The sequence below is a fragment of the Typopeltis vanoorti genome, chromosome 18, assembly GCF_054136105.1.
Source record: "Typopeltis vanoorti isolate ZY-2024b chromosome 18, IOZ_Tvanoo_1.0, whole genome shotgun sequence".
Taxonomy (NCBI): domain Eukaryota; kingdom Metazoa; phylum Arthropoda; class Arachnida; order Uropygi; family Thelyphonidae; genus Typopeltis; species Typopeltis vanoorti.
In genome coordinates this window covers 89,062,912-89,089,172 of record NC_143566.1, presented here as the reverse complement: position 1 = coordinate 89,089,172, position 26,261 = coordinate 89,062,912, and the positions used below count along the sequence as shown (strand labels likewise).

At 36.7% G+C, this 26,261-nt stretch overlaps 1 long non-coding RNA gene across 1 annotated transcript in view; it reads right to left on the bottom strand.

The window, feature by feature from the left end:
- Window positions 1–23,448, bottom strand: part of LOC150096921 (uncharacterized) — a 72,070-nt gene extending 48,622 nt beyond the window's left edge. The window contains exons 1-2 of the long non-coding RNA XR_016549815.1: window positions 23,384–23,448; window positions 18,679–19,322 (exon numbers count right to left, since the gene is read on the bottom strand). This is a non-coding gene — a long non-coding RNA (uncharacterized LOC150096921). The remainder of the gene's footprint in view (window positions 1–18,678; window positions 19,323–23,383) is intronic.
- Between the last annotated feature and the right edge of the window lie 2,813 nt (window positions 23,449–26,261).

Sequence of the window (26,261 nt, the reverse complement as noted above, 5' to 3'; positions counted from 1 at the left end):
GTAGGTAGGTACTTAAGTACCTACCTACTTAGGTACGTTTTAGTGAAGATGGTAAATTAAATATGGAAATAGACGATAGAATCAACAAAGCTGGTATCATAGGAAGTCAATTGAATAAATTCATATGGAATAAGAGAGAAATTGGCTAAATTAGCTGTATACAAGACAGTGTTCAAACCAGTTTTAACTTATGGATCTGAGAGCTGGGTCAGAAGTAAAACACTTGACCAAAGACTAGAGACTGCAGATATGAGAGTCCTGAGAAAGTAGGTATGAGCAGATGGCATCAATGGCAATATCATATTAAAAATTACAAACTCTCCCACCACCACCCCTCGCAACAATATGGCATCATTAAAACCCTTACCAAGAGAGCCCACAATCTTTGTTCCAGTGGAACCGCCCTCACTACTGAGCTTAACCACATACACAGAACTTTTCTCTCCAATGGCTACAGTGAACACAGTATCAAAAAAATAATCAATTCCTCCCCCATTCCCTGTTCCTCTCGTCAACAAGAATTTAAAAATGCCATCACCATACCCTACATCCGAGGCACTTCGGAAAAAATAGCCAAAATACTAAAAAAGTATAACCTACACACAGCATATAAGCCCTACCGCAAACTTGCTGCCCTTATCCGTTCTACGAAAGATCAGCTCCCCCCCCCTCTCTCTCTGCCTGGAGTTTACAAAGTACCCTGTTCCTGTAAGCTTGCGTACTTTGGACAGACAGGCAGATCAGCATCCGTCTGCCTGGAGGAACACAAGTCGTACATCGTTAAACACAACTATGGCCATTCAGGCTTGGCTGACCATGTTTTGGACACCACCCACAGAGTATCATGGAAGAAAACCATCATGCTCCACCACAGCAAATTCAAGAAAGAGACTTTTCTTAGAAGCAGCAGCAGCTCTCAGAAATCAACCAAATCTTAACAAATACGGTTGCATTAAGCTTCCGAAGATTTGGGAAACACTCATCACCAGAGATCCCACCTTACATTCCAGGCCACCTACTACCGCCCTTAGAGGGCACTCCATCTAGATAGGACTTTAGTGTCACCCACGTGGTTGGTCTTAGTATTGCAAGTTTTTGTGTGCATGTTACATTAATTGTTTTTGTAATCCCCGTAGATGTCCTGGTGACTAGGACGAAATATAGGAGTATTAAATTCTAATTTAATTCTTTCTGAGTGTTGTAAAAAATCCATTAAACCTCCAACATGATATCATGCAACTATTTCCTGAATATTATAATCGCATTGTGATAAAAGCAATAAATCTCAAAGGTGAGCAACTATATATTATTTATTACTTGTATCACAACATTCGGCTTACTGTAATTAAAATTTTAATGTCTTTATTAAAGACCATCTCATCATGACAGACCCTCTTCATGGAATTGTGTGTGCCACAGCTCCATTAGCCAGCAATTTTCAGGGTTCTCTGCAGGGTGTGATGTAACAATTCACGTGGGAAAAAAAAAAAAAAAGAAAGAAAGAAAAGGTGGTTGCAGGATTCGACAAAAGTAAACTTTGATAAGATACTACAAAGTTTTCTGGGTTTGATGTAACCACCCAACTCTTAAAAAAAAAAATACAATAAAATAAAAAAATTAATTTCATGCTACCATATTGGTGCCACACCCTACAAAGCAAAACCCTGCTTCTTGCCATTTCCACCTTGCATGTGGGCAAAGGCCTCAGACATGGGGGTGGACGTCTGCAAGGTCAATCTTGACAACAACAAAACCATCTCATACCCGCGGCATCATCCACATGTATACTTTTCTTTGGATAGGTTACTTTCAACTTGACTTATTTTACAGTTTACATTCTGCCAAGTATTTTTAAAGGATTTATGTGCTCAATTATTTAAGTCGTATACTTTTGAAACAAAGTGCAAGTTAATTCCAGGAATTTATAGAATAAATACTGCATATTTTTATTGCAAAAATTATGCATTTTATGAAAAAATAAAATATGTTGTTGTAAAAAAAATTTTTTTTCCTTAGATACGTACAGGGTGATTATAAAATAACGTCAAGTGTTCAGAGCCCTCTAGCGAGTAATGTATTGGACAAAACACACCAATATATTCGGTAGACGTACACAGTGGAACATGGGGATTCGATTTAATGAAAAAAGTACCAAAAGTCACCAACAGGGGAAATTTTGGCGCTTCCAAATTAATTTTAGTAGGTGTGACTAATGAATGACTAAATGGCAAATGAGAGACAGCACACATCAATTTCATGACATTTACTGTTAATTACAAATGAAGTTCAATATGACCACCATTCTGATGTTCCAGGAACTGCATACAGTGCACGACATTTTCCACAGTGGCTCGCAACATATCAGAACTCATTTGTCTAACGTGTAATGTTATTCGATCTTTCAAAGTTGGAATATCAGGTACATGACCTTGATACACAATGCTTTCTAAGAAATCCCCACAGCCAAAAGTCACAAGGATTGAGATCAGGCGATCTCGGTGGCCATGGCGTGGGAAATGCACAACTAATGATTCTTCTGTCAGAGAAATGTTGTCGCAAAACACGTTGTACCTGAAGTCCGATGTGGGGTGGTGCACCATCCAGCATGAAGATGGTCCAATCAAGACATCCTCTTTGCTGCAGTTGTGGAACCACCAAGTTCTGTAGCATATTGGCATACCTGTTAACATTGACGGAGCAGGTCACTGGTCTATGGCGATTTTCCTCATAAAAGTACAGACCAATGATAAAAGATGCCGTAAATCCGCACCACACTGTGACTTTGGGCGAGTGAATAGGCATCTGCAGACAAGTTCGGTATTAGTTGCAGCCCAAATGCGACAGTTGCGTGTGTTAATATCACCGTTCAAATAAAAGTGCGCTTCATCACTCCATAACATCTGCCACGGTTATGCATCATCCACTTCCATGCGCGCGCTAAGAATCACAAAGATAAGTCAATTCGTGTGGTCGTATCACCAGAGCGCAAGTCTTGAACATGACTGATTTTATAGGGATAAAACTTCAACATCTGATGTAGGATTTTCCACACCGTTGTGTATGCGATATCCATTTGTCGGGATATTGCTCGTGTACTGCTGGTACCCTGCACATTCGTCATCTCCTGTTCCACAATAGTGGTTGCAACTTGTTCAACTTGTAGGTGATTGATTGGTTTGCGTCCCCTGCCTATCTGCACTGCTAGAGTTCCAGTAGTTTCAAATCACCGAATCAGTTTTCGTTTGTTACGCTAATCAGTCCTTTTCATAAATTTTTCATAAGCCAAAAATCACGAAGAACAGCACTGGCATTATTGTTCTGCTGATAATAGAGTTTAACTAACAAGCACGCTCATGTAAGGTAAGAGGCATCGAAAAGCAGTTCGTCTACGAATGATAAGAAATCTCACAGGCTTTCCTTTTATTGCATGATCGCTCACAAGAAACGCGATAATGCAAATTAATGCATTTTACTGGTAAACAGCGCCAAAATTTCCCCTGTTGGCGACTTTTCATACTTTTTTTTCGTTAAATCAAATCCCCATGTTCCACTGTGCACATCTACTGAATATTGGTGTGTTTCATCCAATACATTACTCACTAGAGGGCTCTGAATACTTGATGTTATTTCATAATCACCCTGTATATTAAACCCTAAATGTCAGAAAAAACGTCAAAGAATTTTCAATTTTAATGTTGTAGAATTTTGTATCTCCAAATTCCCATCTAATCCTAAATATTTGCATACATAATCTAATACATTCTTCCATTATCCTCCTAATGTGTCTATCTGCCCATCCCAAATTTATTATCTTCCATATTATAATTTTAATCCCTTGATGACCTCCTTTTGGAGCTCACAATAGAAAAAGATGATTACAAGAACAGATCGAACATAAATTAGCCAGATCACTGAAAAAAATTCTAACTTCAGTACTACCAAGAGCAACTGTAAAGAAACAAAGAATGGAAAGTTTTGACAAAGCAAGCTTTGAGTACCTCTACACATATACTGAAGAATGAACCAGTGGCAGCCCATACCTAAGCACTGCGACACTGCAGCACCCCCAAGGAAAAAATGAAAAAATTAAATTTTGTTTGTGTTTATGAATAATAACAATGCTTACAAACATTATATAAATGCAATACATGTTAAAGGTTACAGCTTATGTTTCAACATCGGTTGAATAGTTAATAACTGGAATTGCTCAATTAACACTTTTGATTAATTATGAAACAAATACACTGAGATCTAATGCAGTGTCGAAATTATCACATTCAACCAATTGCAGCCAGACTCGCCAATATTCATTTGTGCTTCTCATTGCATGTAACTAGCGAGTCTGACACTGCTCTTTGGGCAGTGTATTGTATGCTTGTGCACGTTATTTCTGTGAGATACGAAAGGGTGAACTATTTTTTGCATTATTTTATTTTGTTAAAATAACAATTATTTATTATAGATACAAAGCATCACTGACAAGCATCACTGTTGAAAATAATTATATTTTTTCAATTATCGTTACACGAAGCAAATACACTGCAATCTGGCGCAATGCGAGAATGATCGTGCCAATTGTATGTAGACTCGCCAATATTCGTTTATGCTTGACACTGCTCTTTGGGCAATGTATCGTATGCTTGCGCTCATTATTTCTGTGAGATATAAAACTTTTATTATTGGTGTTTATTCGTGGAGAGGGCGAAATATTTTTAATAAAGCAATTTTTTAACATGTAAATTTATTTATTAATAAATTGGTTACTGATTAGGAAAAAAATAATTTTTTTTAATTTTTTTTATTTTGTATATACAGCACGCCCACTTAAAATTTTCACCAGCTGCCACTGGAATTAACAGTACAAGATAAGTTTGAAATAACTGATAAATCTAATGAAGATGAAACTGGCCTCACTATAATGTCACCAGAAGTTGCATTTAAAGAAATCTTAGATTCAGAGAAACGTGAAAATTCGAATTTTACTTTTAATGTTAGCAATAAAGTTACTTGGTCAAAACATGTAACCATAAAAATTCAAGCCTGTTTAGTCAAAAATTGCCCACGTCAAATGGTTAATAGGATTTTCCTAAAGACGAATCAGGCCATAAGTTTTCTGGTTCATTATTATCGCATGTTACCAAATGGAGAAAAAAAATTACCAGACGTTCTTATTCAGAATCGCGAAATTCGGTTTTTTGTTATCATTGTGACATACTTGGTGATCAAAATGCACAACTCACTAATGAATACGGTTGTAATGGTTAGAAACATTTGAGTGATATATTAAAATAACATGAAACAAGTGCAGCACACATTAAAAATGGTTTGAAATATAGAAAACTTGTTAAGTAATAAATGTACAATTGATTCAACACAACGAAGATTACACAAAACTGAGAAAAATTATTAGCAATCTGTTATAGAATCTATATAGTACAATATTTGTCAAGACAATGTATAGCTTCTGGAGGTTCTTCAACAAATCTATTTGGTAATGATAACAGTAACTTTTTAAAAATAATGGTAACTGTCGCTAAATTTGACTCAATCGCAGAACAAGTGCATCATATCCAAACTTCACAAAAAAAAAAAAAAAAAAGGAATGTTGCTCATTATTTAGGTAACATGATAAAAAATGAAATATTATTTCTGAAGTCATAAAACAAAAAATTTTAGAAATGATTAAGGAGTCAAAATAATACTCTAATTCTTGAAACTACCCTGGACTTGAGCCACACAGAACTATTGGTATTAGATTTATCATAATAAATAAATTGCCGTAACAAGGGTGTGGTACAAGAGGCACCGAACAGAGGCCCAACTAGGTTTGGGATGCAAAACATTAAAAAATAAATATAAATAAATATAAAAGTGTGCTATTTCATACTGTATTTTGAAATTTGGCAATATGCCGCTTTAGACATACAAATTCTGCAACACAGTGGAATTCCACTACATTTGGTAACACCGGCGAGTTCCAATTTATCTCGAGTTAGATGGCAATGACAGCGCCTAATATCACGACTTAAACATAACATTTCTTTGCAATTGTTCACGTTTTTGTCTCAAGTAAATTGTTCTGTTGCACCATTAACTATTAATGAATGTATTTTCCAATTTTATGATTTTGTAGAATTTTCTATCTCCAAATTCCTGTCTAATTCTAAATATTTGCATACATAATCTAATACATTCTTCCATTATCCTCCTAATTGTCTATCTGCCCATCCCAAGTTATCTTCCATATTATAATTTTAATCCCTTGATGACCTCCTTCAATATCATTCCATCTACCTGAATCCCTCGTTTCATGACCCACCCACAAAAATTGTTCATCAGTCCTTAGTTACATCCATCAATTATGATTTAATTACACTTTAGTTACACCCATCAATGTGATTTTCAAAAGATCCACCAGGATCTAATGAAAATCACAATCTTCCCACCCTCAAAATTTCCATTCATCTCTACTTTTTGTAGATAAGAGAATTTCAAAACTCATGTAATTATTATTGTCTTGTTGTCATTCATAAAATCAGTTGTGTTGTTGCTGTGTCATAATTATTATTAGATATTTTCCCTATTTTGTGCAACAAAGCACTGGAAGACAGACAATTTTGTTTATATACAACATCATACTGGCATACTGAGTATGCCAGTATGTTGTATATAAAATACAAAATATGCCACCAAAAAAACCTTCTGGTGCAGTAAATAAGAATAAGATAAAAATAAGAGAACAGAAGATTGAAAATATAAAGAAAAATATAACTCCAATTGATCTTTTTATTAAAAATCATCTACACCACCTCTAGTTCATTCAAGCTTAACAACTGAATTAAATCTGCCTTCTACAAGTAATCTGTTTCATGTGAAATTGAAACAGAAGAGAAAAGCATAAATGAACATCAAAACCAGGAAATCCAGAAGCAATGTAATAATGATAATTACATGGTGAATGTTAAATTAGAAAATATTGATAATGCTAAAATAATAGATTTTAATGATCCCACAACATGGCACATAACCGATAGTAACATGCAAATATTTGTTCAACATGAACCCAACTTGTGCGATAACATTGTGGTGCTAGTGTCGCCATAGCATGTGGCAGTGAATTTGAGCTGTGCTGAAGATAATGAGTTTTTAAATCGGCAAATAGTAGTTTTTTTTTTTTTTTTTTATGTTTTTGAGTGCTAAATTGTTTCTCTGGAATATGAGTGTACTATGAGTGGTTGTTTTTTGAAGTTAGTGCTGTCGCGATGTTGTGTATTTTGTTTACCAAGACAGAGGCGGATGCATAATGGTGGAAGACAAGACAAAGCTAAGTTTTCATTACTGTATTTAGTTTTATTTCATTTTATTTAGTGTACTTAATGTTTTGTTTTGCTTGTAATTGTTTACTTATTTAGCGTTTATTTTTGATTTTGAATAATTAACGATTACGCTAGTAGTCCCTCAGCAGTAACGAATGATCGCGGATTCAGCTGCAGTAACAAATGGCGTGTCGCCAAGTTCTCCGCCATTTGGGCACTCTATTATAAGCAATATAATAAGGGAGTTTGCGGAATGCAGTATTTGCGGCATGTATGCCTCTCGGGAATTGGATGTCAGGCTTGTGAGAGAGGATGGAATACGTGTGTGTTTAAAGTGCAGGCAGTGGGAGGAAATAAATGCAGCAAATATCTCAATAACCGACCTTGTTGCTCCAGGAACGGGAAATAAATAAAGGAAGACGAGTAGTGTGATAGGAGAGAATGAAGAAAAAAAAGTGAATGAGAAAATAATAGTTGATAGTGTAGAAGGTGTGAGTGACTGAAAATTTAGATAGTTTTGTTTGGGAGAGTGAATTTCAATTTAGAGTGACTGACCTGCAGAGGGAGATAGAGGAGCTGAAAGAGGTGAAATGTCTTGGGAGAAGTACGATAAGTATGAAAGATGAGATTAGAAGAATGGAAGAGATAAATGCAAGGCATAACGGACTAGGTAAGAGAGAGTTTTGGGAATGATAGGAGAAGAAAGAAATTTGTGAATGATAAAAGAGGAAAGAGGAGAGAATGGAATTGGACATGGAAATGGAGAGAATGGAAACAGGAGAGAGAGAGGTATGGGAATGCTAGAAGAGGAGAAAATGGAAACAGTAGGAGAGAGGGAATGCTAGAAGAGGAGAGAATGGAAACAGTAGGAGAGACGGAATGAGAGAGTGGTATGGCAGTGCTAGAAGAGGAGAGAATGGAATGAGAGAGGTATGGGAGTGCTAGAAGAGGAGAAAATAAAAACAGTAGGAGAGAGAGAGAGAGGGAATGAGAGAGAGGTATGGGAATGAAAGACGAGGAGAAAATGGAAATGATTGGAGAGAGGGAATGGTAAGAGGTATAATGTATGGGGACTCAATGATCCGTGGTGTTCAAGAAAGGATGCGTGAGGAGTGTTTGCCAGGAGGAACGATAGAAAGGGTGGCTTTGGCAGTTAAGCGAGGTGAAAGGGTGGATGAGATCATTGTGATGGTGGGAACAATGACTTGAGTGGTGGTGTAAATGGGGCAGCGAGAGATATGAGATTCTTGCTTGAGGTGGTACGAAAGAAGATACAGAGAGGAAAGATTGTGTGTGTGTGTGTGTGTGTGTGTGTGTGTGTGTGTGTGTGTGTGTGTGTGTGTGTGTGTGTGTGTGTGTGTGTGTGTGTGTGTGTGTTGCCTAGGTATGATAATGATGAACTGAGCAGAAGAGCAGTAATATTGAATGACATAATAGCTAGAATGCGTGATAAGAGAGGACTGGAAAATATGTGGATGCTTGGAGTGCATTTGAGGACAAAGAGGAATTGTATGCAATAGATCACTTACATTTGAATGAGGAAGGATGTAGGCATCTGGAGAGATTGCTGTTCTGAAAAAGTCAGTGTGTCTCAGGGAGGATGGTAGCAGGGGTGGCCTCTTGTGGGAATGGGTACTTGGGAGAAAGGGGATGACATCAGGTAACACTGAGCTCAGTGGAGTCTAGAGGGGATAATGTTGGGTATAGAAACAATCACAATTTATATGCTATATACTAATGCCAGGAGTATCCGGAATAAGGGAGAGGAATTGGTGGCGCAGATAGCATCAGCCTGGCCAAAAATTATTGGGATCACTGAGACATGGTTGAGAGAAGAGGATATAATAACAGGAATAGAAGTCGCTGGGTACAGCATTTTTCGGCAGGATAGGAAAGGAAAGCATGGTGGTGGAGTACTTCTTATGATAAGTGACGACCTATGTCCTCTAAGAGTGGAGATTTTGGAAGGCATTGACACTAATGATTTTGAAAGCATATGGTGTGAGGTAGAGGTGGGCAAGACAGGTTATGTAGTGGGGTGTTGCTACAGACCAGGAGTACAGAGGGTGGGGATCAGGAAATGTTTAGACAGTTGAGTTTGGCAAGTGCAAGAAGAATGATTGTTAATGGAGATTTTAAATACAGTAGTATAAACTGGGGAGAGTAAGATGCATGTAGCAATAAGGGAATGGAATTTCTAGAATTCTTGAGGGACAGATGTCTTAGGCAACATGTATCTATAGAGGGAACAAGAGGTTCAAGAGTTTTGGATTTGGTTATAGCATCAGAAGAGTTGATAATAACTGTGATGACATCTCTCCCACCATTTGGAGAGAGTGACCATATGGTTTTGACTGGAAAATGAACAGACATGCAGGGGTCTCAAAGAGATGGGAACGTATGTGGAATTATAATGCAGGTGATTATAATAGTCTAAGACGTCAACTTGGGAAGTTTCATGGAGGGAGGAATTGGAAGGCCAGGATATCATTAGCGTGTGGGAAATTATAAAAGAATATTTGTTAGCAGCAATGGGAAGTTGTATACCACAAGTGAACAAGACACAATTTGGAGTAAAGTGGATGACAAACAATATTAAACAGGAATTCCATGCAAAACAGAAGCTGTGGAAGAGATATAAGGAGACAGGTGAAGAGAAGATGCATGAAGAGTATAAGACACAGGCCAGAAGGGTGACTAATATGGTAAGGAAGACGAAACTGGAATATGAGAGGAGATCCAAAGAAAATCCTACGAAAATTTTTAGATATGTGGCCAGTAGGAGGAGAAATGACTGTAGAAGAATGATATGTTATTGTGGGATAAAAATGGGAATAGAGTGACTGATGCAGAGGACATAGAATTGTTCAATGACCACTTATTAGAGTATTTCATCCTAGAGGAGTCAGTTTTAATGCTAGAGGGATAGGGCAGGTTCAAGGTTTAGAGGTACAGGAAGAGAGTGTGTGTTTCAAATACTGAGTACTCCGGATGTCAGTAAAGCTGTGGGACTGGATGGTATTTCACCACGAGTTTTGAGAGAATGTGCTACGGAACTGACAGTGCCTTTGACCTGGCTTTTCAATGAAAGTCTGGCTACTAGAAAGGTGCCCATGGAATGGAAGGAAGGTAAGATAGTGCCATTGCAAAAGAGCGGTAGCAGACTGGAAGTGTCTAATTATAGACCAGTTTGTGTGTCATCAGTAGTTAGTAAGATCTTGGAGAAAGTAGTGAAGGACCGTATACAGCATTGGGCAGATGAGGGTAATGTTATCTGTGAGGGTCAACATGGATTTGTGAAGGGGTGCTCTTGTTTTAGCAATATGCTAGCCTTTTATGATAAAGTTACAAGAGCATTAGATGAGGGAAAGGCATATACTGCCATTTTCTTAGACTTAGCGAAGGAATTTGACAGGGTGCCACATGATAAACTGATATTTAAGTTGCAGCACATGGGTCAGCATGTCAGATTGGCCAACTGGATTCAGGATTGGCTGTCCGATAGATATCAGAGTTGTGTATGGTGAGGCAGTTTCAAGGAAGAAGAGGGTTACAAGTGGGGTCCCACAGGGCTCAGTGCTGGGACCTATATTGTTTAACCTTTATATCAATGACATTGTCAGTGGATTGCAGGGGGATGTTCAGTTCTTTGCAGATGATGCAAAGCTGGGAAGGATTATTAGTAATAGTGCAGATGCGGCAGCCCTTAAAGAGGATTTGAATAAGCTAGATAGATAGATGGGCAAATGAATGGGGATGTCGGTTTAATGCAGCAAAATGTAAGGTCTTGAGGTTTTGGAAACATCGATGGGACACTGCATACTCTATGGGAGGAGTTATACTGGAGGAAGTAAGGGAGACAAGTGATCTGGGGTTGATGATTGATTGAAACCTGAAGTTTAGGGGACATATTGCAAAAGTGGTGAAGGTAACACAGAGGATTGCTGCAATAATGAGAAGGACACTGACCTGCAGAGATAAAAGTTATCATTCCATTGTATAAGACCCTGATCAGACCACACTTGGACTATTGTTCTCAGATTTGGTCCCCAGGATTTGAAGGGGATAAATTAACTGTGGAAAGGTGTTCAAAGGCGGATAACAAAGATGGTTTCAGGACTGTACAATGATAGTTATGAGGATCAGCTGAGGGAATGTGGACTGCAGAGTTTGGTGGATAGAAGGAGAGGTGATATGATCGAGACTTTTAAACTGTTGAGAGATGGTTGCAGGGTTGACACTGGGGGGTTCTTTCGCTTGGTTGAACAGCAGGAAGGAGTAATGACAAGAGGCCATCCCAGTAAGTAACGAAAGGAAACTGTGAGCAAGATGGTGAGGAGTGGTTTCTTTGCATGGAGGATGGTTGAACCATGGAATGCATTGCCTGATGGAGTGGTGAGAGCGAGAACGGTCAATGAGTGGTATGACTGTATTTCTTAGGGGTGGACCTCCCCTCGATGACTCTTGATAGACTTTGTATTTCTTAGGAAGGACCTCCCACGATGAGTCTTTTGACTACAAGGAGGCCTGAATAATAATAATAACATAAGTATTTATCCTGATACAGAAAATTGGCATTTTTATGTCAAATAGAAAAAAAAGTACTCAGATATTGGTTGATATATCGAAAGCGAAAAGATGCACTGTTCTATTTTCCATGTATTTGTTTTGGAAAAAATCAGAATGTATGTACCACTGCAAGGTTTCGAGACCAGCAGCTTTTGAATCCAATGTTACTACGTCATGAAAATTCATTATATCATAAAAAAAAAATTACATTGAATGGAAAACTTTTGAATTCAAAATTAAGAAAAGTAGTTTTATAGACTATCAATTACAAGAAGCAATTTTAAAAGAAAAGTGGATGCCATTCTGCACTGCATAAAAAATAATGACACTTTGAGAGGAACTTGTGAAAAAATTGGTGAAAATTTTTGAAAACAATAGAATTAATTAGTCATTACAATCCTATTATTGCACAGCATTGAAAGTCATAAGAAAAATCAAGTTAATTATTTCTCTCCTATAATACAAAATGATATAATTAATATAGTTGCTTCTAAAATTAGACAGTATATTATTTCAAATATTCAAAAAACAAAATATTTTTCTATTTTATTTGATAACACCTGACACTTCTTGCCAGGAACAGATAACTCAAATTTTGTGCTATGTTAACATTGATCCTAACACGAATAAATGTAGCATTGAAACTTCATAATTTTATTGTGACATGAAAAAACTGGCAAAGCACTTGCGAATGACATCGAAAAAAAGTTAATATCAGACCAATTAAATATTAGAAATATAAAAGGACAGTCATATGATAATACAGCGAATGTGGCAGGTAAATACAAGGGGGTACAAACAGGATAATATGTTTAAACAATATGGCGAGGTTTGTTCCAAGCACTTCTCACCACCTTAATTTAATAGGTGTTCATGCTGCACAAACATCTGTTCAAATGAAATCATGTTTTGGAACAATTCAAATATTGTTTAACTTTTTTGTAAATTCTATTAGCAGATGGGATCTTTTAAAGGAAAAATTATCTTTCGTCTTAAAGATTTAAGTGACATGAGCTGGTCTGTGAAAGCTACCGTGGTAAAAGCTCTACAAAATCAGGACAAAGTCAAGTTACAGTAGACTGTAACAAATGCTTGAATGTTGCTAAAATTAACAAAATCTAATTTTGTTGCACTATTAATATTTTGGGATACAATATTAGGAAAGATAAATAAAGTAAATTCACTTTTACAAGAAATAAAAACCACAGTCGAAAATGATAAAAACTCTAAAAAATAAAATTTAACAGTACCGAAATGATTTTTTTTTTTTTTTTATTTGCTTCACAATTCGGCAAAAAGTTTAGCTGAAACAATAAATATTGAATCCTTTCTTTTTAATCAACTAGTAGCTGATAACAACACACATAAAATGGTAAATTATAACCCAACAAATAGGATAAAGGATAAAACAGAGAAACTACTCAAGTCCATTACTTCTTGGCCACCAGACATGGTTAAAAAACTCAAACCCCACTAGGCCCCCCCCCCCCCCGAATATATAGGGTCCCGAAAATACACAACAAAATGTGCCCCTTTGACCAATCGTGGAAGGAATACAGTCCCAATTACCACTTAGCCAAAAAATTAGCAGCAACATTCAAGGAGTTGGTAGGTCATTCCCTCTCCTATATAAAAAACACACAACACTTTATAAACAAAATTAAAAACATAACACTTGACAAAGACGACTTATTAGTCAGTTTCGACACTTCTGCCCTTTTCACTAATGTCCCCATCAATTACACAATTCTCCTACTACACAACAAATTTCCGCCTGACAATTACAGCCCTCTTTGCCCACGTACTACAGTCCGGTTACTTCGTGTGGCAAAACAAATTTTACCTACAAAAAGAAGGTACAGCCATGGGCTCACCACTATCCCTCCCCAATCGCTAACTTCTACACGGAAACCTTTGAGCAAAGGGGTCTTGATTCCGCCACGCTAAGACCAACAGTCTGGCTTAGATATGTTGACGACATGTTTGTGATCTGGCCGCACAGGAGACAAACACTAAACACATTCCTTAGCCACCTGAACAAACAACACGAACGCATACAATTTACCATCAAAATCAAAAACCAAAATTCACTCCCGTTCCTAGACACACTAGTCACACGTCTTCCTTCACAGTCTACCGAAAACAGACACACACTGGCCAATATATACATGCCAATTCATACCCACTCAACACAAAAATATGGAGTCATCAACACCCTTAAAAACAGAACTACAACAATTTGCTCTAACCAGCAAGCCCTGAAACAAGAACTAAAAATCATCAGTGACACATTCATAAATAATGGCTATAACAAAAACTCTATTAATAAAATACTCCATAAAACAACAACAAAAACGAATCTAGATTACAATAAAACCATAGCCATCCCATACACATTAAAGGGTTATCAGAAAAAAATCAGCAGAATCCTACAACACTATGACCTTAATGCCACCTTTAAACCACCCACTAAACTTAAAACCATATTCAACTCCTCTAAGGATCCTCTCCTCCCATTAGCACATCCTGGAGTCTATTGCATCTGCTGCACCTGTAACTTACCGTACATTGGTGAAACAGGACGGACAATCCCTATACGCAAGAAAGAACACATTAGACACATTAAACATAACCATTATGGCGAAGCAGGCCTGTCAGACCATGCACTCAACACCTTACACCAAATCAACTGGAAAAGCACCCACTCTTTACAACGTATGAAAGGAAATTTAAGGAAGCCTGCAAAATCCTGATAAACCACCCAAATATCAACAACAAAGATGACATGAAAATTCCAAGGATCTGGATGGCACACATTCAGCCTACCTAATATATAAGATCCAGCATAAGTCAGGACTCTAGCCAATCTTCAGCTAGTATTAGAAACCATTCCATACCAACTGGCTGGAATGTACATGTTGTTAATATATGTATATAGATAGATACTTGTAGTTCTGCCCAATGCATTACTACAACTAAGAGATAACACTAAAAATAGGACTCTAGCATTGATGTATAACTTTTTTTTTTTTTTTTGTTCATTCACTAGAGGTCAGGCCAACAATTGTTGTAGCGGTTGGTCAGTTTCTTTAACTAAACTGTTTGATTGTAGTGTAGCCTGTTACTGTGTGTAGTTGTATGCTCCAGAAGATGACCTTGACATAAAGGTCGAAACATCGAATGTAGATTTTAGTTATATTAAACTAAAGTTTTTATTTAAACACGGTAGTTGTCTCCATAATTTTCAAAAATGCAATAAATATTGAAACTTACATTCCAGAAAATAGACCGTGCAAATAAAAAATATGCCTGGTGAGAAAGCTACTGATGATTCGTTTACCATGAATGAAACTGCATTACTAAAAAAAGAAATGTGCGAAGTTTTAGAACTCAACGATAGATTTAGTGCTTTACAAGAGGTCGCAAACAACTTGTTTTTTAAATGGACACACTTTAAAAAATTATGAACTCTCATTACATAACACATATCCAAATCTAGACATAGCATTAAGGACTTTTCATAACAATGCCTGTAACAGCTTCCTGCGAACGTTTGTTTAGCAAATTGAAAATTGTAAAATCACACCTTTGTTCTTCTATTGGACGAGCGATTGACAAACATGTCTATAATCATATCGAAAAAGATATTGCAAAAACATTAAATTATGACGATATAATAGATGTTTGCAAATGAAAACACTAAAAAAATCCTTTATAAAATATGCTGGAATTATGTTTTTATTATATTATTTTATATTATACCTATGTCATATATTTCTTTAATTTATTTGTCATTGAATATGAATAAAAATTTGTTCTTATTTAATCAATTATTTATACAAATACATAATTTAAATTCGATTTACAGGCAACTCATTTTGATGTGGTTAATAGTAAGTATTTAACATATTGCATTTAGTAAAATTTAACTTGTTGCATTTAAATTTTTCAATATTTTTGTCATTTTTTGGGGGGTGGGGGGTACAAGTTAGACACTTGCCACAGGCGCTTCATACCCGTTACAGCACTGCATAGCTTTACCCAATGATCAACTGCAAAAGTAAACTTCATGTACACAATAAACTGCTAATATACAAGATGGTGATACATCCTGTAATTACTTATGCCTCCCCAGCATGGAACCTCACCTCACAGTCTAATATCCTAAAACTCCATTCAAAATAAGTGCTTATGGGTGATTTTGGATGCACCGTGGTATGTCAGAAATACCCAGATCCCTTGGGAGACCAAAATCCCATACATCCCCCTACTACATGATCTAGCAGAAAAGTTCTTTGCCAGAGCAATCACTCATCCTAATCCACTGATCAAACAAGCCTCAGGATACGATGAGACAGTATACAGCAAGCACAAAAGCAAACTTGCTCCCAGCTGAAATCAACTAACCACATTGCCCATTAAGCGAGAGCATAAAGCTCAAAACTCCCATTCATCAGTTTACCTACACAGACAAAGGGGAATATAAAAGCATATTTGCTTCGACCATCTAGACAGTAATGTTGTTGTGCCCCACATTGTGATTGTGGAGCTCAAAGACAAACTTGGACCATATTGTGACCCAATGTTCTCTTAAAGCATATTCAGTAAGCAAATCAGACTTTCTAAGTGCTATTCCCGAAGCTACGAACTATTTGACATATGGATATATAGGTATCCCTCGATTAACGCGGTTAATTAATCCCTTGATGTTACCACACATATAAAAATTGCATTAATCAAATCTAATAATCAATGGTAAAAATTACAATTCTTCCATGATCGATTACAGTATTAATAATTCGTTTTATATGGTACTCTTCCAGGAAAGATAAAAAATGAATGTAAAATAAATGTTTAATAAATACTTGTACCAACATTTACTGCAATTTTTTTTATCAAAAGAAGTTATCAAGAGTCGTTTGAACAGTTTTAGCATCGGCATAAATTCTGCGATAATTAGCAAAATGACTCTCCAGACCTCGGCAAACAAGCAATAAAACAAAGAAACACTGCAAATATAATACATGATTTAGTGGATATTGAATCCAACATTATTTCATAGCCAAATAAAGAAACTACAAGAGTTTCGTGCCGAATATATAGAAACTTAACGTTTCGGCAGATGCAAGCATAAGCAACCTTATAGGCAACTAGTAGTAAAGGTGGAGTAAGCTCCAGATCACTTTCCTCAGTATTTTACATAATGTAAAGCACATCTCCTAGAAGGCATGTATGACAAATAAGCCTTTGGCTCTCTATTTCAGTAATACATGGTTTATTTATTTTCAGTTACAATCTAGAAATCATTGAACAAAGAATAAAAAAATAAAAACCAAACCATACTATACTGACATCGGAGGTCGTGGTATCTCTCAGACACCATTTATTGTCAAATATCACAAACCTTTACACAACGTGTTAAAAAACCAAACTGATAGCAAAAAACAGTGCGGAATATCACTCATAACATATGAATGTGTTGGATCTTGAAAGGATTTCCTTGGAAAATTATTTTGTTTCAAGATCCAACAAAATTTAACTAAAACAATAATGAAAATGCTTGTAAACAAGTGAAGATGCTAATTTATTTAAAGAATTATACTAATACAAATTTTGAAATATTAATTAAAGGTGAAAGATGTCATTTATTTGTAAAAGATTATAATGTAAGAAGTTTCTCTATAAGATATATGTTAGAGCATAGTAACGAAGGTTCAAAGTACGCTAACAACAACTTCGGATAAATTGTGTAGCAGATGGCAAATTGTTTACGTGCGAACAGCACACGCACAGTGTTTTCCGGGAAGATGCAGCATGCGTACGAAGTATTCCAGGAAGATAGAAATGAAAATAGAAGCCGGGCAAAATAATAAAGTGTCAGGCAGAAAGTTTTGGGTAACAATTTGTAAAAATTTGTAACAATTCTTGTAACAACAGGTCATCCATCTTTTACACATACAAGCCACTGAATTAGAAACCTTTATGGAGATGTATGCAAATGTCACTTATGCACCATATAGCAAAATATTTAGTCTGTTGGTATGGATCGGGTCCCCTGATACTGCTGGAAAATGTCCTCCATGGAATATCTGAACATTGTTGCTGATCAAGTCCATCTTGCAATGTTGAATTTTTATCAACCAGATGACAGGTGTTTCATGGATAACAATGGTACTATCCATTGGACAAGAATCGTTCAGCAAGCATGACAGCAACTTCCACCATCTTCCTTGGCTACCACGAAGTCCACATTTAAACCCCATTGATATGTATGGGAGATGTTAGAAAAATAGATCTTGGAGAAAAATCCTCTGCCATCAAATCTGAGAAGGTTAAAGGACTGGTGAATGCATGGTATGTTGTAGACATAGATGCAATCAAACACCATGTAGAATATATATCAAGCTACATATGTGCAGTAATTCAGGCTAAAGGAGGTCCAAACACAGTATTAAATATTTCTAATTCAGTGGCAGACATGTTTAGCTTTCAGTCAGTGGCATGTCCAGGAAACTTATTTTAAGTGGCATTGGTACAAAATAAAGAGCTCATAGATGACTGGGTAAATTGCTTCCGAGAGACATCCCCAAGAGGGGTGCCACCTGAAGTTGGCCTTTCCTGCTCGGATTAGCAAAACACTCCCAATCAAAGCCCTTGCCTAACATTGTTAAAAACAAAATCACATTAAAAAAATCAATATTTTTAAATCCCTTATTCTCATAAACTGCCACTATACAGTGTAACTGCATTGCAGTAAGAAGTGCATTAATTGCACTTCTTAAAAAACACTCACCTCAATTTGACTGGTTTCTTTCATCTATTACCTCAACAAAAAGCAAGTTCACTTTCCACTTCACAGCAATAGTAATTGAAGGAGCAAATCAGATGCCTGCTGTAGCTCACTGCTTTGCAGAAGTACAAACACGTCTAAGATAATAGACTTCCTTGCATGTCATCCCCAGTTCTAAGAATGTCATTTGTTCACAGTCAAATGAAGAGCTTCAGAAATCATTTCCTTTATGTGATATGCTGCCCAACCAAACAACAGTTTGTTATACATAGTGATATATTGGTTAAAAATTTTCAGTCTTAAATGTCCCTTTCTAATATAAAACTACTTCCATCCAGTAAAAAGCACATATAGGTATTTTTATTTCTTTGCTGCATATAAATGATTTTCTGTTCACACTTAAGGAAATTCTAACTTGCAGTCAAACAAAGTTTTCTTTAATAAGATTCCTTTTATGTCTCTGGAGAGCAAAATTTTAATTCTTCCTGTTAAAGATCCAGCAAAAGATGCAGAGAACACAGATTTGATGCTTAGTACATGGCAATTGACCAAGAGAAAAAAATGCATCAAATGAAAACAGAAATATTTATCTGTTCTTCCCTCTTCTGACACTAATGCAGTGAATTTTTTTTCTTCTTCATCATGACCTGTCAAAAGAAAGATGAAAATTAATGTATCAAAAACTGAAAACAAAATTGTGCGCGTGCACACACACACACACGTTTATTACTGTTGGTTATTATTTTTGACAATACCAATTCATTTAAATATAAAGTTAAATGAAGTAAAATAAAATCAGAAATTTCAACCAGTGTATCATTCCAGTTATGAAATATGGATGAGTAACATGACCGATAACCAAACAACTACTGAAAAGAATGAGGAATTACTGAGTGCAGAATGGAGAGAGAACCATGTTGCACAGACTGCAAGACAAAATAAGAAATGAAGTGAAACAAAGTATTTCACGAAATTAGTTGAAACAAGCAGTTTCCATTTGGCATCTGTGTTTGTGGTTTCATACCGGAAACAAAGGTTCTAAAAAAGTCCTATCTCCACAGAAGAATACACGAGATAGGGGGAAGGGATTTTAAAACTGAAATGGTGATGATCAGGACATGTTACATGGATGAAATGTGATATATGAACAAAGACACCTAGTGGCATCCATATGAAGTAAGATAAATGCAGGGACATTGGATGGTCATCCTAGTGGAGATGGCTGGAGAATATTGGCATTGGGAAACTTTCAACAGAGAAAGATAGTAACAAATGGGACACACATATAGCCAAGAATGGTTATAAAAAGTGCTTAGAAGATATACATTGCTCTTATTCTCTTTTGAAATTTCTAGTAAGCTGCAATGATGCCATTTGAAATATTCCCTTACGCTTCTTATGCATAATTCTGCTGGCACCTACACTGCCAGATTGTATACATCATCAAATTCCTGCCATGTACCCTCAAGGAGTGTACAGGATATGATAGTACTACATGAAACAATTACATCATTACTAACTTCCTATCTACAATTTTCCTCCAAATCAGTGTTACTTGTCGAGACTTCAACATTATCAGATCTAATATTTCTATCGTCTAAGGCACTTTGTACCATATCAATCCACCTATATCTTGGTCTTCCTCTGGGTCGTTTTCCTGCCAACCTGGCAGAGAACACTTGTTTTGCTAATCTTTCCTCTCCCATTCTATTTAAGTGACCATACTACCTGAGATTAGCTCTGCTAACGCAGTCCTGGATGCTGACAATGTCAAATTCTTTCCTAATATCCTCATTTTTAATATGATATTGCCATTGATGCCATCTGTTCATGCCTCTAATCTTTCTCAGGGCTCTCATATCTGTGGTCACTAGTCTTTGGTCAAGTGTTTTACTTCTGACCCAGCTCTCAGATCCATAAGTTAAAACTGGTTTGAACACTGTCTTGTATACAGCTAATTTAGTGTTCCGACTAATTTCTCTCTTATTCCATATGAATTTATTCAATTGACTTCCCACCATACCAGCTTTGCTGATTACCATCTTCAATAAAAATTGTTCCTAAGTAGCTGAAATGTTTTACTTGTTCCACAGGTTCTCCATTCACAACACAGTTGACATTTTCAATGATTCTGCCTATTTTCATTGTCTTTGTCTTTTTATTGCTGACCTTCATACCAAATCTATTACAACAGCTATTCAATTTAGTCAGAGAATCTTGCAGACTTGTAGCGGATTTATTTAGAAGTATAACATCATCCGCATAAAGCAAAGAGCTGACAATTTTGATATCATGTTTAATACCACATTCCTTCATAATGTGATCCATATAGATAATGAATAACAGAGGGGATAATGTACATCCTTGTCTCACACCAGATTTAACATTAAACCATCTTCCTGTACTTCTTTCAGTTCTAACTGCTGACTTACAACTCAAAGACTAAGTATTGCTTGATATAATGCCCCATTGACACCACATAACTGTAGTGTATTGAATAGCTTCTCTCTTGGCACCTTGTCATATGCCTTTTCCAGATCGACAAAACTTAAATACAGATCTTTGTTATATTCCCATGCTTTCTCGACTATTTGTCGTAAAGTAAAGATCTGATCCTTTTTTTTTGCGGATTCTTATTGAAAATCTAGTCCAATTAGCAGGCCGGATAAAATCATATTGCGGGCCGCATCTGACCCACAGGCCGCAGTTTGGAGATCCCCCCCCGATCTAGAGGGAGTATTAAACTGTATACCAGCGAAAGGAGGGTTAATTGGGTAGCAGTTAGATGGATAAGTAATATCCATAAGCACGTGCTGCAGAAGAAGAAAATGTTCTGAAGGGTATATAAAAAGAAAGGTGACTAGCAAACTCATGAAAAAAAATGCTCAGGGAAGGAAGGCAAAATCAGATTAAGAGAAGAATCTAGCCGAGCAGGGTAGATGAAATCCAAAAGTTTTTTCATTACATGGCAAGTAAGAGGAAGAATGATAATGGAAGATTAACCTTAATGAGTGATGGTCACAAGGAGAAGGAATCAGATAAAATAGTTGTTACTGAGAGACCACTTTGCAAGGATATATCATCTTAGTGAGGTTACTGCTTTAACCTATGTGACAGACACTAATGTGGAAACAGGGATGAATGAATTGGAGGTTCTTAGGATATTGTATTGTAGAAACTCAATGTAAATACAGATGTTGGATTAGATGGGATATTAGCTATGGCTAACGCTAGTGTCGCCGATACTTTATAGTTTACTATATTCGGCAAGAAACTCTGATTCCTATCTTTGAGTTTCTTATTCGGTTTTAAAACTATGTGGGATTTAATATCCCCTTAATTTAAGTAATGTTTTCATTGCCGAAATGAAGCTTATTAGCTCTTTATACTTAAGTAACTTAATGGTTGCACCTGTTTGGAAAATTCATTCGCAGAGTATATAAGTTCTTTTTGCTATACACTTTGGTATTAGGTCTAGCTACTCACTGATGAAGCCTCAAAAAAGGCTGAAACCGGTCTGGGTAGTGACCTCCCTCCATAATGCAATGACAGCATACATTTCCTAGGAAATGTGTTTTTACATTATGGAAAATACCTAAGAATAACGATCTGAACTTCCCCCACCTTTGCAACGAGTCGTCCGGTATTGTACTACGTACTAGGATCACTTGCATTGGCTAACGCTAGTGTCGCCGATACTTTAATAGTTTACTATATTCCGCAAGAAACTCTCCGATTCCTATCTTTGAGTTTCTTATTCGGTTTTAAAACTATGTGGGATTTAATATCCCCTTAATTTAAGTAATGTTTTCATTGCCGAAATGAAGCTTATTAGCTCTTTATACTTAAGTATTAGCTATGGTTTTGTAAGAATGTGCAAGGGAACTGACAGTGTATTTGACTAGGCTGTTTAATTTAAGTCTCAGCTCTGATAAAGTTCCAAGGGAGTGGAAAGGGGGCAAAATAATTCCTTTGCATAACAGAGGTTCTAAGACTACAGTAGGAAATCAAAGACCAATCAGTATCTCAGGTGAGAAAAGTACTAGAAAAATTGATTTAAAAAAATTCAACAGTGGACAGATAAAAATATGGCTTTATATGGATTAGCGATTTTGATAAAATACTATTATTATTAGAAATTCTGCATTGTCTAAATCCGTACTTCAAAATACCGAACTGAAAGGCCTGGGATTCCATGGAGGCGTCATGTAATAATATTAATAATAAAACAAAACTAGATATATGACTTGGGTATGACTTACCGTGTGATGTCTCGTTTGTAAAATTTCAAAATTGCATGACACACAACTAGTTTTGTTTTATTTTTAATATATTTACATGACACCTCTATGGAATCCCAGGCCTTTCAGTTCGGTATTTTGAAGTACGGATTTAGACAATGCAGAAATTAATAACAGTATTTTATCAAAATCTCTAATCCATATAAAGCAGTACAACCAATAATAAAGGACATGGGAAGTCTTTTCTTTACGAATTCACGAAAAACAACCTCCCATTTCGCTAAAGTCGAAAAAATCAAGAGCTCGAACGAATACTCTCGCTCCAAGATGGAGCGTGTAAGAGTACCTTCTATTTATTTAGAGCCTTAATACAAATACACTACTCGGCACGGTACAGTATACTGCGTAATAAACTATGCAGTTAAGAAAGAGGATTTGGTACTTAGTTATGTAGACTGTAAACTTACCTTGCACATCAAACCGACATGCCAATAATGACTTCTTCACCGATCTCCTTCCTTTCGAGCGAAGCTGTTACCACGTGTTCACCAGAACCCGGATACTGTGACGTCATCGTACAAATATGGGGAAATTAGCTTTGTTAAGTGCATCTGGAAAATGCTGCCACATACTAAGAAGGAAGAAAAACAAGAAAGAAGTTTAACCTTTAACTACTTCCTTTCTTTTTTTTTTTTCATTAAAAAAAGAAGAAAAGAAAAAAGCGGCAATACATGGAGATTACCCGATGATATATATATATATATATATATATATATATATATATTAATCAAACAGATTTCATAATGGTCAGGCAGAGATGTCAGAATAAGCCATCAAAAGTCAGTGATACTGTGAATGAGCAACACAGAATGTATAAGATTAATCTTAGAAAGGAATTTTACCTAGGTACATGGAATGTCCGGGATTTACAGATGGGTACTCTTGAGATTGTCTGTAAAGAGATGGATAGGTATAAAATTGACATCTTGGGAATTACAGAGACCAGATGGAATGGAGAAGGTCACTTCAAAAGCCAGGATGGTAAGCTAGTTATTTACTCAGGAGGTGACTCAAAACATCATGGGGCAGCTGTGATACTGAAGACAGCTCAGGCAACAAGCCTTCTTGGTTATAACCCCATTAATGATTGGATACTCTCCATTAGACTTAAGGCTCAACCTACCAATGTATCGATTGTGGTAGTTTATGCACTCCACACGGATAGGCCTGAAGAAGAGAGTGAATAATTCTATGAAAAATAAAAAACTGTTCTGGACTGCCTACCAAGGAGAGACATACTGTGCACATCTTAGGAGACTTAAATGCAAAAGTGGGAAAGAGTATGAGAGTCAGGCCGAGTGTGGCATGTTTGGTCTGGGTGAACGTAACACCCATGGTGAAAGACTGTTGGAATTTGCCCATGCTTACAGATTAGTTATTACCAATACCTGCTTCCAGAAACATCCACGATGGACCTATACTTGGACATCTAACATTGATAGGTCAAGGCACCAGATTGATTACATTCTGGCTCTCCAGCAGTGGAAGACAAGCATCTCTGATGTACATACTTGTCCTGGAGCAGATTGTGGTAGAGACCATCAGCTGGTAAGAACCAAAATAAGAGTAAGACTCTATAAACTTCCAGGTCAGGCACATTTCACTAGATTGGATGTTAAAGTAATTCCTAGTGGATTCACAAGAGAAACATCAACTCGGCTGGATGATTTTTTGGAGACCAATGAGGAAATCTCACCAGAAATGCTTTGGGAAGGAGTCAAGATGATAATACAGGATACAGAGAAGACGTATCTCGGTCCAATAAGAAAACAAGAGACCCATGGATATCAGATTACATGGGAACTAATCAAAAGAAGGCAGTTGGAAAAACAAAGAGACACAGGGACCAAAGAATATAAGATATTACATAGAGAAATCAGAAGAGCCATCAAGCAGGACAAGGAAAAGTTCTATACTAATAAATGTGAAGAAATAGAGTTCCAGATGAGAAAGCATAATTATAAAAGGATGTTTTATTTAGGGATAAGCGGGTTTTTCCTCCCGGAAACTCTGGTTTTTCATGCTGTAAACGCAAGAAAATCGACGTAGAACCCTCATTATTTCAGACATTAAATATATTGTGTTAGGGTTATGGACCACGAGATGGCGGTACATTTGAGCCGTCTCTCTTCACTGTGTACCACTTAATTAGTAATAGCCTTGGGCCATCTATCTCTGATTGGTACCAGTGGAGATTGAACTGCCCACTCAGTCTCCAAAAGTCAGATAGGGCTAAATGGCCTCGCCTACTCCCCGTATACTGGAATAAAAAGGCGTTAGCTGATTTTTTTGTTTGTTTTATTTAGTTCGTGACTTAAAACACAAGTTTAAGCCTAAATTGAATGTCATCAAAGACAGGAATGGATCATTACTAACAGAAGAGTTGGAAATCAAAAACAGATGGAAAGAATACTGTGAGGAACTGTACAGCAGAGTGGATAAAGAAAATGTGGAATCCTCCCACCAAGAAAATTTTGATTTCGAACCTCCTCCACTTAGGCATAAAGTTGAAAGAGCAGTTAAGCAGCTCAACAGCAATAAGGCCCCAGGTGCAGATGAAATCTCAGCAGAGTTAATTAAGGCCACAGGAGACGGAGGGATAAGAGTGTTTCATAGGTTGATTACAAGGATATGGGACACAGGATCATGGCCTAGAGACTGGAAGAAGTCAGTTTTCATACCACTACACAAGAAAGGTGATATGAAGGCATGCATGAATTATAGAACTATAAGTTTGATATCTAATGCAAGCAAAATTTTATTAAAGCTCATGCTAAATAGGATTGAGGCCAAAGTTGAGGCAGAGATGCCCGAGGAACAAGCAGGTTTTAGGAAAGGTAGGGGCACCAGAGATCAGATCCTTTGAATTAGACAGATCATAGAAAAATATAAAGAATTCAGACTCCCTCTGGTAATGTGTTTCTTAGACTACTATAAAGCTTTTGACTGTTGAGCATGTGAAACTGTGAGAAGTAATGAAATGAATGGGCTTTCCTCAACACACTATCAGGTTGATAGCCAACTTGTATAAGGAGCAAGAAGCCACAGTAAGAACAAGGTGGGATTGACTGGCTTCAAGTTGGAAAAGGAGTTAGACAAGGATGTTTACTTTCTCCTCACTTGTTTAGTATATATGCAGAGGACATAATGCGGGAAGCATTGGATGAGCTCAGGACAGGAATTACGATAGGCGGTAGCTTGATCAGTAATCTGAGATATGCTGATGATACAGTACTCCTTTGTAATGACATGGAAGAACTAGTACTAATTCTTGACAAAGTTAAC